Source organism: Pseudonaja textilis, chromosome Z (genome assembly GCF_049901715.1).
Source record: "Pseudonaja textilis isolate UNSWEBS1 chromosome Z, rPseTex1.2, whole genome shotgun sequence".
NCBI lineage: Eukaryota > Metazoa > Chordata > Lepidosauria > Squamata > Elapidae > Pseudonaja > Pseudonaja textilis.
In genome coordinates, this window is record NC_142008.1 from 117,860,379 (window position 1) to 117,874,957 (window position 14,579).

A 14,579-nucleotide genomic window follows, 5' to 3' on the forward strand; every position below is an offset into this window, starting at 1 on the left:
ACAACCCTGAATCCAAAACAAAGGTTAAAGGTTATTTTCTTTCTTTTCTCTTTCTTGTTCTCTTTCTTCTTCTGCTCATATTTTTTCTGACAATTTGGTGCAAGTTTTCTGAAATATCTGGAATTCAATTAGGTGTTTTAAGGATTTTGAAAGCTATTGTTTATTTATTTATTTATTGAATTTATATTGCCGCCTATTTGTCCATGGTGACTTGAGATGGCTTACAGAGTGTAAAACCAAATTTAAAATAAAAAACAATAAAACCTAACAAAAAGAAGCAAATAAATTAATTAAGTACAATAGAACAAAATCTGGAAGGGAAAATCACCCCCAACTCCCACCCCCTGCCCCGATAACAGCAGATCCCATGAGCCATCTGATGGGTTCCATCCCTCTCTGGATTCCCCAGGCCCACTGGCAGAACCAGGTCTTCAATGCCTTCTGGAAGAGTATTAGGGATCTAATCTCTGGGTAATGATGTTCCAGAGAAAGGGAGCCACCATGGAGAAGGCTGATTGCTCTGTTATGATATTTTTCACATTTTAAGAATCTTACTAAATTAGACTAACATGAGTTAGTGCTTCCTATGCCACAGAATCGCTCTCAGTTGTAAATATCTGTGACAGAAGAATATCTTTTCATGAAAAATTGAAGAGTTTCATAAAATATATATTGATTAAAAGCATCCTCAATATAATAGTTACTGTATATCATGTTGAATATGGATTTTTTTCCATTCAATTTTACAAGAATTAATTAGATAATTTTCTATTTTTTCCTCTTTGATTTATGTTGTATTGTCATGCAACACTTTGGATGTCCACCATATAAAATGTATGTATATGTATACCTATATCTAGTCTGCAGATGAGATTTACAGCCCCCTAAAAAAAATAATCATGTTTGTATTCCAGTTTGTAATCCTACATCTGGGGAAAAAATGCCATTACAGAAGAGATGTATTTTAAAGGCTTCTGTACACTTTATTATGTCAGAATTTGGGAAATTATTAATAGTTGAAATTAGTAATAATTGAGATTTATATAGGTTAATCATGTTCCTTGGGTTTTTTTTTTAGGATAGAAAGCTTCAATTTTAAAAATAAATATATGCAACAGAACAAGTTGTAACATTTGATGAAACAATTCCTTTGCTACCTGATGTTCTCCTATGTTTACAGAAGTTCATAACTGACCTAACTTGCTCAAAATTTTCCCCTGTTGACATGGAACACAATTGTAGTAGTAAAAGATCTTCCCTTTAGACTTTCTCTTTCAATATCCAGGCAGACAGTATTCATTGCACAGAGAAACTGGAACAACCTGTTCATAACATGAAAAAGGTTGCACAGATAATTGCCAGATTTTTCTGTGTTTGTTTTTCTTTTTCATGAAAAAGAGGCAACTAGTCATCTCATAATGCAAGTCATGGCCCTCAGTTGGAGACATTTTAACTGAAAATTTGAAGGAAGGTGAAACCATGTAAGTATTTTCCATTTACGCAGTTTCATACCTGATTAAAGCCTTTGTTCCACTCAATTAATTTTCCATTAATGATCAAGTAAGATGCAGCAGGATCTAGGCTTCCAACTTTCACCTTCCAGATGGACTTGTTTGGAAACACAATTATATTGATGATGTCAAATATTCCTGCAACTTCATTCTTCTCACTAAAAGACACTGTTTCTCCTGCTGGGTTGTTGAAAGAAATACCTTTAAGAAATGGATGAAGCTACTTGAAAAAGAAGGAGAAAGCAAGGAAGTTAAAATAACTATAATGAGAGAAATCAACATATGTGACATTGGATGTTGCTGTAATACTTTATGCAGTTTGATTGGACAAAATGCCAATACAGAACAAAGAATATATATTGTGAAACACTTGATGTTTTCAGTTTTGCTCAATAGAGCAAATAGATAGATCTAGAGTTACTGCCTCTTATTTGCCCTCAGGAAAAAAAAGACATGTCAATTTAAAAAAATAGAAATTGCAAAGAAGGGATAATTTAGGTTGTTAAGGGTTGCCTTGGGTATATTTTGATAAGATTTACTATAGATTGGCATAAATTAGCTCCAAAATCAAGCCACATCAATCTGGAACCCACATTATATATCTGACATTAACACAGTTAAGAAGGTCCAGAAATATTTCACTAGAAGAGCTCTCCACTCCTCCACTCATTGTAGAATACCTTATGCCACCAGACTTGAAATTCTAGACCTAGAAAATCTAGAACTACACCACCTTCAGTATGATCTAAGTATAATATATAAAATCATACATTACAATGTCATACCAGTCAATGAATACTTCAGCTTCAACCATAACAACACAAGAGCAAACAATAGATACAAACTCAAGGTTAATCGCACCAAACTTGATTGCAGGAAATACAACTTCAGCAACAGAGTGGTCAATGTCTGGAATACTCTACCTAACTTTGTGGTTTCTTCCCCAAACCCCAAAAACTTTAACCTTAGACTGTCTACTATTGACCTCACCCCTTTCCTAAGAGGTCTCTAGGGGGCATGCATAAGCAAACATATGTGACTACCATCCCTGTCCTATTGTTTCTTTTATTATTTTTATTTTTCTTATATGTATCCATGTATTCATAACTATGTTTTTTCTTATTATTTTGTAAGCAATTGACAAAAATAAATAAAATAAAATAAAATACAAAAATAAAATAAAATAAAATAAAATACAAAAATAAAATAAAATAAAATAAAATAAAATAAAATAAAATAAAAAAATAAATAAAATAAAAATGGCCTGAAAATGACTCAAAATAATGGCCTGAGAGTGACCCAAATAATGGCAAAAAAAAAAAAAAAAACAGGCAGGGATGGGGGTGGAGCCAGTGGTGGGATTAGCCCCAACTAGTTAAATCCTACCTCTGCCTTTGGGGTGAGTGGCCAGGAGGTCGGGCAGGGTGTGATAAGTGATGTTACCCACCCAGTCACATGACCAACTGGCCATGCCTACAACCAGAAGACAATTCCATTGAAGACAATTCAGAATTAGGAAAGGAACAGTCAAACACTTGCTCCCCAAAATGCTTTCAAAATACATCTCTGTGCCTTGAATATGGTTTTATGGACTGAAGAAATTCCTCAAATTCCAGATTTTCACTTGAATGGATTTGAAAGGAAATGGCCCCATCAAAAATCTGGAGATTCCAATTCTTTTGGACTCCTGTTAGCATGAAATCAATTTAGCTCGTAGTAATCCACACCTTGCTTAAAGATATATTGTTCTTATATGCAGGATCCCAGAGAAATATGAAAGCTGTGAACCATGCTAATATTAAAGATTCTCCATAGATGATAAATGTATTTGCTTTAATGTCTGCAAAATGTGTACAAAAATTAACCATTACTTCATTAAATTTGCCCAAGTCATCCAAACGCAATAGTTTGGGAAATCTTTGTGTAAAAGCTAAGCAGATTCCCCACTCAGAAAGTAAGGGCTCCAATTTCTGTGAAAAATGTTCTCCACTGTCATTGTCAGTAGCAAAGAGACCAATCCATTTCCACCCAAAACTTTGAAGCAATTGAACAATCCCGAAATATTGTGGTGTCTTGCTTGGGGCTATAAAGTAAAGTGAAGATGATTTCTTCCATAGGAAATGATCCATATGTGAGCTAAAACAAAACATCAAGATATGGCACAAAGAAGTCAAGGAGAGCTTTTTTATTTGCTTATGCATTTTATAGATCACTACGAGAAATGGTTAGACAGTTTAGAATTAACACCTGATCCATGATTTCTCAAATTTTGAGAATATGGTTAAATTCCTGGGCATTTTTTTTTCAATATATATAAAGTATCATCAGTATTCACTAAGGAATCAAACCTTGATTTTGAGTCATTTCTTAAGTCTTAGATGAGATTCAATTAAGACTTAAGGATGCTCTTGAGCATGCTTAATCAATTGATTAATTCTTTCAATCAATTCAGAGGATAAATCCCTCACTTCTGGACCCACCTGTGGAATTTTGTACAAATTTACAATTTCTGCCATATGGGATGAAGTATCTGATCCAAGTCCTCAATAATGGCCAGGAGATTTTTCTGAAGTCAACATTTATAATTGGGGAGAAATCTATCTGATTTGAAAAGTAAGTCCAGGGTGGTCCGATAGGTCATCTTTGGGTTGTTGTAGCTGTCGTAGATGTGGAATCCAAGGGTAACATTGGCCAAGATGTGTATGTTCTCATTGATCTCCTTGACAGCAAAGGCCAAAGAAAGAACATGCTGGTAAAATTTTGTGATCAGACTGCAAATAAAAAAACTCTTCCATGAAACATTTCCATAATGTGTAGAATAATACTGAAAGAATAGTGATTTCTGCTTGGGATTGGGATTGGACCTTTTTTTAATATAGCCTATGTTATTAATTTATTTAATACTTTTAGTCCCAGCCCATACAGAATTTTACTGCACATTTTATTCACAGAAAGTTACTCACTCAGAGTAATATATGTTAATAATATACTCTCAGGTTTTTAACAGTGGCAAGAATCTAAACTATATCTCTCTAGGTAAAGTCTAAACTTATTCTTCTTATTTTACTTTTCAACTTCAACCTTTTTTTTAAAAAGAGAACTTTAAAAGTACATGAGGGAGGGGCATTTCAAAGTTCAAATATTTTTCTTTAAACTCATTTTCTGTCTAATTTTCTCCAGCTCACAGCTTTACAGTTCTCACTGAACACTCAAAATATGTTTGAAATTTATCTATTTCAGACAGATATTATATTCTTCTCCTACAAAAAATGAAAAATACTATTTTCTGCCCATGCTGCAAATAAAAAATTAACATTTTATACTTCAAAGTACTTATCTTTCCTTTTAGCTAATGTTGATTTATTATTTATGTCAAGTATGTTTATTATGATTTTAATTGCACCTTAGGGGAAGGATGAATTGATTAAGTACTATTAACTATTTCTATTTCAGGTGGATATCAATTTCTGCCTTTTTCATCACTTCAAATATTGTGTTATAATTTGAGATAGGCATTTCTGTTTTCAGATAAAAAATTATTGTTCTGTATTTTACACAGCTTTAGTTTCTAAATTTCCTCATTTATAATCTTTTCAGTTATGAAGAGCATCCTAGGTAAATTTGAAATTTATCTTTTAAAGATTTCTTCATTTCATTAAGTCTCCATGTCTTAGGGAATGTAATTAACTAGTCATTAATTATTAATGCATCTTAAAAATGCAATAAACTTACAACCCCAGAAGTTTTTAAGAAGAGATTGGACAACCATTTGTCTGAAATGGTATAGGTTTTCTACTTGAGCAGAGGGTTGGACTAGAAGGCACCCAAAGTCCCTTCCAACTCTGCTATTCTGTTAAAATATCCTGATGGGGGAACAAAAGTCCAGATGATAAAATTTTAATCTTCCTTATTTAAGCACCTCCTTACTCACAAGAATAGGTGTCATCATCTTTAAAAGTTGAGAAGAAAGAAGGAACATTTAGGTGAAGAAAGGTGGGGGATTTGCTTACTCTGAAAGTCCATAGAGGTCCTGAGATGGATGTTCATCAAATTTATGTTCACTGAAGGCATAGAGATTTTGTGAAGCTATCCCTCCAATCAGGAGATCACCTGGTTGGTACCATTCATGTGGAATAGGAATAGGATCAACCTCTGGACACTTGAGAGTGTTCACTTCAATCACTGGAAACATCAGAAGGAATAACACATCAGCAGCCAAAACGTCTTCCCAAAGAGGTCTCCAACATATCAACCCACACCAATGGATCTGACTTAGCATTCTGGACTTTCCAAACACACCTCCTCTGAGAAAATAATCAATCTAACCTTTAACTTCGATGGAAATAGAGACACATGCTTGAATAATGATTGAGATTTCTACAGTTCAAATCTGAAATTGGTCTGATCAAAGGGAAGAAAAAAAAACCCACCAGTTGCTAGAGGAAATGAACCCAATAGCCCTTTTAGACTCTTCCCACCACCCCATGCTCTCCATGGAACTGGGATTAGTTTATAACCTCTTTCTTCCATGCTTTATAGTTTTTGCTGCTTTCTGGAAAATCTCTGGAGCTTTAAGCAGATAAATACATTACAGTAATTTTGATCAATTCTAAGAAGAGTTAATTATCTATTAAATATTTTCCACATAACTGATCTAAAAAAAAATCCACCTAATTGTTAATTGACAATTTGAGAATGTGTTCTACTTTCTTTCTGAAATAAAAATAATTTTGAAAATCAGATTATTATTTTAATAACAATAACAATAATAAAAAATAACTGGAAAAATCATGAAATATCATGACCTGGTCATCAAAACTACGCAATTATGAATGAAACACATAAGAGTGATACCCATTGTCATCAGGGCACTTGGTACCATGTCCTAGAATTTTATAAATACATCAAGAAATTGTATTGAATACATCAATAACACCAGCAGAACTGCAAAAGAAATTGTGGTACTCAGAACATCACACATCTTCAGAAAACAATTGGTTGATCCCTAGATGCTGGCAGCAATCCATATCAACCATTAGCACCAGTCAATTATATTTGTGATACATGTTCAATTGATTGAGTTTCATGTTTAATGAATAAAAGAAACAACAACAACAACAACAACAACAATAATAGTAGTAGTAATAATAATAATAATAATAATAATAATAATAATAACAACAACAACAACAACAACAACAACAACAACAACAACAACAACAACAAAATGGACCAACTGGCTACCAAAAAAGGATGTATAAACTATGGAAACAAGAATACCCAGACTCAAGGATTAACTGAATTACGATTAGCCGATCAGCGATGATTCATCATTTGGAACAAAGTGCTCAGTGAAGTCGAACTTGAAGAAATATGGAAAAATTCTGAAATGGGAACACAGACTGCTGAACAACAGACTGCTGTGGCAGCAGAAAATACTCCAATAACATCTGGAGCAACTGAACAGCCTGAATTTGAAGAAAATGCAGATATTTTGCAAGAACAGGATCAGCAAGAGCCTGAAGACATCATTGAAATACCAGAAGTACTCAATGCCAGGCAGCAAGAACTGAAAGCTAAAATCTTGGCACATGCTGCAACAAATGCAGAAAGAAGAAAGCTTCCAACATTGAAGACTGTGCCTAGAAAACATTTGGCACCATTGATGATAGATGCAAACTATGCACTTGCAGCAGTCTAGATAACATCAATTGAACAAACAAACCAGCTTGCCTACCCTGAAACTGGGTATTCAACAGCTGTAGCCTCCTAGAAAATCAACTGGAAAACTGCAGTGGAAAATCAGGTTGGAGTTGAAAATCAAGCGCCTGCAAGCAGATGAAAGCAACTTGAAGAATTTGCAGGTGAAAAAGCTGAAGAACAGAAAGATCAAGAAACATCTGATAAAAAATATGGGCTCAGCACAAGAAAAAATGATGAAGTTTTGGAAATTGTGAAGCAGCAGATAACAGCAACAGCAAGAAAAATTGAAAGATACAAAGCTAGAATCATCCAGTACAAACAAAATCAATTGTTCCAATCAGACCAAAGATGGTTCTATCAGAGTCTGAATCAGATGGAGGATACAAAAATTGAAAAACCTGAGAAAACGGCAGCTACTCAGTTTTGAAAAGACCTGTGAAGATTGAGAAATGTTACAACAAAAATGCTGGGTTGATCAGAGACTTTGAGATGAAATTCTCCAAGAACAAAATGGACCAACTGGAAGTAACTACTGAAATGAAAAGCATCAGAGTGAAAAAAGTCAAGAACTGGACATCACCTGGCAATGATCAACTGCATGCCTTTTGGCTCAAATACCTGACTAGCCTGCATGGAAAAATGGCTTAACAATTCAGTGAGATGCTGCAGACAGGAAACATCAGTTAACAGCTGAGAAAACCTATTTGATACAGAAGGATCCAGCAAAAGGAGCAACACCTGAAAATTACAGGCCAATAATGTGTCTGCCAACCATGTTCAAGCTGCTGACCAGCATCATAGCTGACAGGACCCAGCACTACATAGAAGCAAATAACATCTTGCCTACTGGAGAAAGGAAAGGAAACAAACAAGGAAGTAGAGGCACAAAAGATCAGCTCCTGATCGATGAAATGATTTTAGAGAATTGCAAAAGCTGAAAAACAAATCTGCATACAACTTGGATTGACTCCAAGAAAGCATTTGATTCACTACCACACAGCTGGATCATCAAGTGCCTGGATGTCATTGGAATATGTAAGTGCATTGGTACTTTCACTGCAAATGCGATGAAGCATTGGAAAACAGAACTGTTTATTGGAAGTGAAAGCTACGGACTGGTCAACATCAAAAGAGGGATTTTCCAGGGTGATTCTTTGTCACCTCTGCTGTTCATCATTGCCATGACCCCCCTGTCAACAATTTTACAGAAAACTAACCTGGGTTATCAAACTGTTAAAAAATCACAGAAAACCTCTCACCTGCTGTACATGGATGATCTGAAATTATACGGAAAATCAGAAATTGAAATCCAGTCACTGACCAATACAGTTCAAATTTTCAGCACTGACATCAGCATGGAGTTGGCCTGGACAAATGCACCATAGTGGCACTGAAGAAAAGGAAGATCATAGAAAGTGATGGAATTGAAATGCCCAATGGACAAACCATCAAGTGCCACCAACCTGAAGCTTACAAATACCTGGATACTGCAGCTGTATCAAGCATGGGCTAGTGAAAAATGTGGTCAGCAAAGAAATGATCCACACAAAGGATCAGAAAACTTCTAAAAAGCAAACTGAATGGCAGTAACACCATCAAGGCTATAAATATCTGGGCCATAGGTATACTGCTGGGATTGTAAACTGGACACAGGCAGAGCTGGACAGCCTGGATAGGAAAACAAGAAAACTGATGACCATACATTATGCGCTGCACCTGTGTAGTGATGCTAATGTTGATGGGAAGCTTGCTGCCCTCTGAGTTTGGATGTTTTCTTGCAGACATTTTATTATCAAAATTTGGTAGCATCACCAATACTACTTTGGGCAATGAAACATCTGCAAGAAAAGAGTCAAGCTCAGTGTTTTCTCCAGACTATTTTTTATCCTTCTTGTATTAATTTTATGTATAAATCAAAGATTCAAAGATACTTAACACTCCTTTCTTTACATGTTTTTTCCAGGAAAAAAACAAGTCTTTGAAATGAATTGGGCCAAAAGTGTTTGGTCCAAAGTCACCCAACAGGGTCTAGAATTCACAGTCTCCTGGTTTCTAGCCTAGTGCCTTCACCACTGGCTCTTTTGATTTTTTTAAAAAGCAACAACTTTTAAGGCAAGCAGAATCTGCCAGGTTTCTAGATCTGAATCGATGCAAATAATGAACTTGTCAATTATTTCTATTTTCCAGTGAAAAAAATGGTGGGGAACATAAATGTGCTGGTGTGGATAAAAACATTTGAAACTCATTTAATGATGCATAATGAATTTGTTTATTTATTTATGTGTTTATTTATGTATGTATATATTTATTTAATTTAAAAAAGGTAATGCCCAGAAGCAGAACAGAAGAATTCTTCCAGTTGGCCATAGGTTACCATGCAATCTTGGAATAGCACTTTCATAGTTTCTGGGATATGTTATCCCTCCAATTGATTTCAGAATAGCAAAATAACAGAGTTAGGAGGAACCTTGGATATCTTCAGTCCAGACAGGAAACCCTATACCATTTTAGGCTAATGGTTGGCCAGTCCCTTTTTAAAAGCCTGTGAGTATTGGAGCACCCACCTCTTTTGAATGCAAGATGTCGCTGCTCCATTGGTTGATTGTTCCATTGGTTGATTGTTCTTACTCTCAGGAAGTTTCTCCTTAGTTCTAGGTTGCTTCTCTTTTTGTTCAGTTTCTAACCATTGCTTCTAGTTCTGCCTTCTGGTACTTTGGAAAAAAGGTTTGCCCTTTTTCTTTATGTTGGCCCCTCAAAATTTTTGAACATTCCTATAAGGTCACCCCCTACTTCTTTTCACTAGAGTTGACATACCCAATTCCTGCAACCATTCTTCACATGTTTTTGCCTTCAGTCCCCCAATCACTTTTGCTGCTGTTTTTTGCATCCTTTCCAGAATCTCAACATCTTTTTAGACTGGGGTGACGAAAGTGGTATATAAGTCTAAGTGCAATTGCTATAAATACAAGATTCCAGGAGTGGGATTCTACTGGTTTGGACTGGTTTTGGAGAATCAGATTCTAACATTAATCTGGTTTGCTGAACTGGTATTTCAACCAACCGGCTGGCCCCAGATCTGTTTCTTTGGCAGTATCACACCTGAACAAGGACTGTAGGAAGAAATAGGATTCAGAAGTTCCACGCTTTGAAAGATACCTCAAAATCCACCTTGTGCCACTGAATTCTCAGCATTTATCTGAGTCAAGGAAAACTTTCTGTTTTGTCTTTACTTTTTTAAAATAATAATAATAATAATAATAATAATAATAATAATAATAATAATAATAATAATAATAATAATAATAATAATAATAATAATACAAATCAACCTCCTTTTCAGTGAATGCTTCCCATTAGGTCTAATCAAGGCAATATTTTTGCAAAATTTACAGCTATATTTTGTTGACCATGTATTTGACAAAATGGAATGATGGCTTTAATCTTCTGGCATTTAAATTTCTTCTGTTCTTCTTCTTTCTTCCTGGCAATGAGAGGTTGAAATCAATTTGCCTTCTGCCCTCTAACGTTCCAAGAAAAAAATTTACTTCTAGAGGTAATTTTCCTACCTCTGGAGCTAAAATGATACTTGGAGGATTTTTTTTTCCTTTATAAAGACTGATGAACGTGCACAGATTTTCAAAAGAGTGCCACACATTCCTGAATATGGAGAGTAACTGCCTCATTCCTCCTTAAAATTTTTTTTTATTTGTCAAGCATGTGTTAGATAGCAGATATAAGTATAAACATGATTATGAATACATGAAATGGATACAGATAAAAGGGAACATTAGGAAAGGGACGGTAGGCATGCTGCTGTGCTTATGCATGCCCCTTGACAGACCTCTTAGGAATGGAGTAAGGTCAATAGTAGATAGTCTAAGGTTAAATTTTTGGGGGTTTGGGGAAGAAACCACAGAGTCTGTTCCATATTAACATACTTGGAATACCCTCTTCTGATTGGTCAACAGACACTGTACGATGATTGGTTCAAATAGCCTATTATGATTGGTTCACAAAGAATCACCCGCAATTGGCACGGCTGATTGCGGGAGATTCAAAGAACTGTCATTGGTTGTGAGCTGCGGGAAATCCCTATAAAAAGGGCTGCCATGGCTCCAAGATCTTGTACAGGGCTAAATAAAGAAATAAGAGCTGAGAAGTCACACTGGTCTCGAGTCTCTTTCCCGCGATTTAACACTGGCGATGAGGGTGGGATTCTGAGACAAAGGAGAAAAGTCGAGCACGTGGCAACCAGGACTGACCGACTGATGAGATGGCTGGCAGCAACTCGCCACCCGCACCATTCGACCAAACAGCAGAGGACTGGGAATCGTACATCGATCAGTTCCTCATGTTCCTCGAAAGCAACAACCTACAGGACGCAACTGACCAGAAGAAGAGAGCCGTGTTCCTGACACACTGCGGGCCCGCAGTGTTCAAAATGGCCAAGGCATTGGCAAAGCCTCGGGATGTTAAAGAGATGGCATGGCCAGACCTGGACCGACTACTACGGACCCATTATGCACTGGCCATCCCCAACCTTATCCGAAGGCATGAGTTTTACAAACGGGACCAGAAAGAAGGGGAAAGCATCGGAGACTTCATAGCGGCTCTGAGGAACATGGGAGGTGAGTGTGGATTGTCTAACATGGACGACTCCATGAGAGACTGCGTGGTTCTTAGACTAAGAGACCTCACACTCCAGAGCCGGTTGATGACCTGACCAGACATTACGGTCACCGAAGCCATCGCTGAGGCCACCACAGCCAAAGCCATGAAAAAGTCCATGGCCGCAAATGAACGCAGTAGCCCAGCAAACACCGACAGAAGCAAGCCCACCCCAGGAAAAGGGATAAGAGGAAGCCAAAAAGCCACCACCATGACCGTGCACCATGAGGACATCGACTCCCTTTCTGAGAACGATGAGCAGGAGGAAGAAATTCACAGACTCCAGTCAGAATGAGACAGATGGGAGGGGAGAGGTCATAAGTCGGGGTTCCAGTGTGCCAGGTATAGAGACCACCCCCATTCAGAGTGCCGGTTCCTAGACGCTATTTGCCAGCACTGTGAAAAACGGGGACACATCGCCAAGGTCTGCTGAAATAAAAAGAATTACAGCCTGAGGCAACATGACAGCACCACCCCCCCGGACCAGAGACAGGCACACAGAGAGCTGTTGAAGCCGTGAAGGCAGAAGCAAGTGGCTCAGCAAAACCCGCTAGAAGGAAGAACCCCACCAAACGGGCACTCAAGTGCAACCGATGCCCGAAAGGTACACGTGCAAGTCGGTATCGAAGGCCAGCAGTGTAACATGGAGTGGATTCCAGATCATATCTATCTATGGTATCCTGAGGCACCATAAAGCACCTAGTACCCAGCATACACAGACGTGACCTAGAAAACCAGAGACTGACTTTAAAGGACTACTAGGGGAACAGGATCCCCATAGTCGGAGTCGGACATTTTCACATAACTTTCAAAGAACACGCAGAAATACTCCCACTGACCATCGCAGACAGAGACCGCCCAAGCCTGTTGGGGCTAGAATGGTTTGTGCCATTGGGGATCGAAGTGACAGGCAGTAACAATGTCACTGAGACAGACTGGGAGGAGAACCTAATGCAGGACTTCCAGACGTCTTCGATGGGAAGCCATGCAAGTACTGTGGGTCCCCTATTTCATTTAATTTGAATCCAAACATAGCCCCAATCCGGTTAAAGCCAAGGTGAGTCCCTTTTGCCCTCAAACCAAAGATTGATGAGCAATTGGACAAGCTCATCGCACAAGGGGTCCAAAGCAAATAGACCATGCATGGTGAGAAACCCCAATAGTGACCCCAATTAAACCAGATGGGTCCGTGAGAATCTGCGGAGACTATAAGGCCACCCTCAACCACGCATTACAGCTGAGTGCATACCCCGTTCTGGTGGTACAGCACCTCCTACACTCGCTGGGGGGAGGAAAAGTCTTTGCAAAGCTCGATCTGGCACAGGCATACCAGCAACTGCCAATTGACCCTGAAACAGCCAAGGCACAGGCCATTGTGACCCACAGGGGGGCATTCTGTTGCAAAAGACTCCAATTCGGAGTCAGTGTGGCCCCAGGGTTGTTCCAGAGCCTGATGGAACGGTTGTTGCAAAGAATAAAAGGGCTGGTGCCCTATTTCGATGACATGCTGGTATCTGCCAAGGACAAAAACCAATTGGAAAGCCACCTCAGAAAAGTCCTGCAGAAATTTAAAGAGGCAGGACTCAAAGTTAAAAAAGAAAAGTGCCAGCTATGCACCGAAAAAGTGGAATTCCTGGGGTACCTAAATGACAAGAATGGGATCCACCCCACTGAGAAGAAAATTAAAGCCATCAAAGAAGCCCCCCAGACCACAGACCAAAACAGGCATTCCTAGGACTCATTAACTTTTATAATGTTTTCTTGCCACAGAAAGCAACAACGGCAGAACCTCTGCATAGACTGTTAAATAACACAGCCACCTGATCCTGGGGCAAGCAGGAAGAAACTGCATTTCAAACAATGAAAGACCTGCTGACATCTGAATCGGTTCTTATACAATACAATGAAACCCTGCCGTTGACTGTGACCTGTGACCCATCACCATTTGGCATTGGAGCCATCCTAAGTCACACACTACCGGATGGGAGAGAAGCGCCAATTGCATTCCACTCTAAGACATTGTGCAGGGCAGAGAGGAACTACAGCCAGCTGGACAAGGAAGCACTAGCAGTGATCACTGGAGTAAAGCGGTTCCATGAATACCTGTACAGTAGGACTTTCTCCCTCATTACCAATCACAAACACTCCTGGGAATACTGGCAGGGAACAAGGCCACCCCAAACATATTGTCACCATGGATGACAAGGTGGTCCGAGTTCCTTGCCACCCTTAACTACCAATTAATCCACCGGCCAGGGGAAAGCATATCACACGCTGAGACCCTGAGCCGCTCCCCCCTTGCTGACCTGGAAGATGACCCAGTACCCACCACATCCACACTACAAATAGAGACATTACCCAACCTACCCATGACCGCAGCAGACATTGCCAAAGAAACTGCGAAAGACAGGCAACTGGTGTGGGTTTTAAACTGGTGGAAAAAGAGTGGCTGGAAACTGATGGCGGCAAGCCATTCAAAACCTTCCGGAACCGACAAACCGAACTATCTACACAAAAGGGATGCATACTATGGGGGTACAGAGTTGTGATTCCTGAAAAAATACAAACAAGGCCATGCTACATGAAGCACACCCGGGGATGGCCAAAATGAAATCCCTGGCCAGGAGTTACGTCTGGTGGCCAGGCATGGACAAAGACATTGAGGCATGGGTGGCAAATGCTAGAAATCCAGACCCA

At 38.5% G+C, this 14,579-nt stretch overlaps 1 long non-coding RNA gene and 1 pseudogene across 2 annotated transcripts in view; one reads left to right on the forward strand and one right to left on the reverse strand.

Moving 5' to 3' along the window:
- Nucleotides 1-1,201: 1,201 nt before the first annotated feature.
- The window catches only part of LOC113452085 (uncharacterized), a 38,106-nt gene continuing 24,728 nt past the window's right edge, over nt 1,202-14,579 (forward strand). For both annotated transcript variants that reach the window (XR_015740167.1, XR_015740168.1), the window contains exon 1: nt 1,202-1,481. This is a non-coding gene — a long non-coding RNA (uncharacterized LOC113452085). The remainder of the gene's footprint in view (nt 1,482-14,579) is intronic.
- LOC148124331 (vomeronasal type-2 receptor 26-like) lies at nt 3,908-5,790 on the reverse strand (annotated as a pseudogene).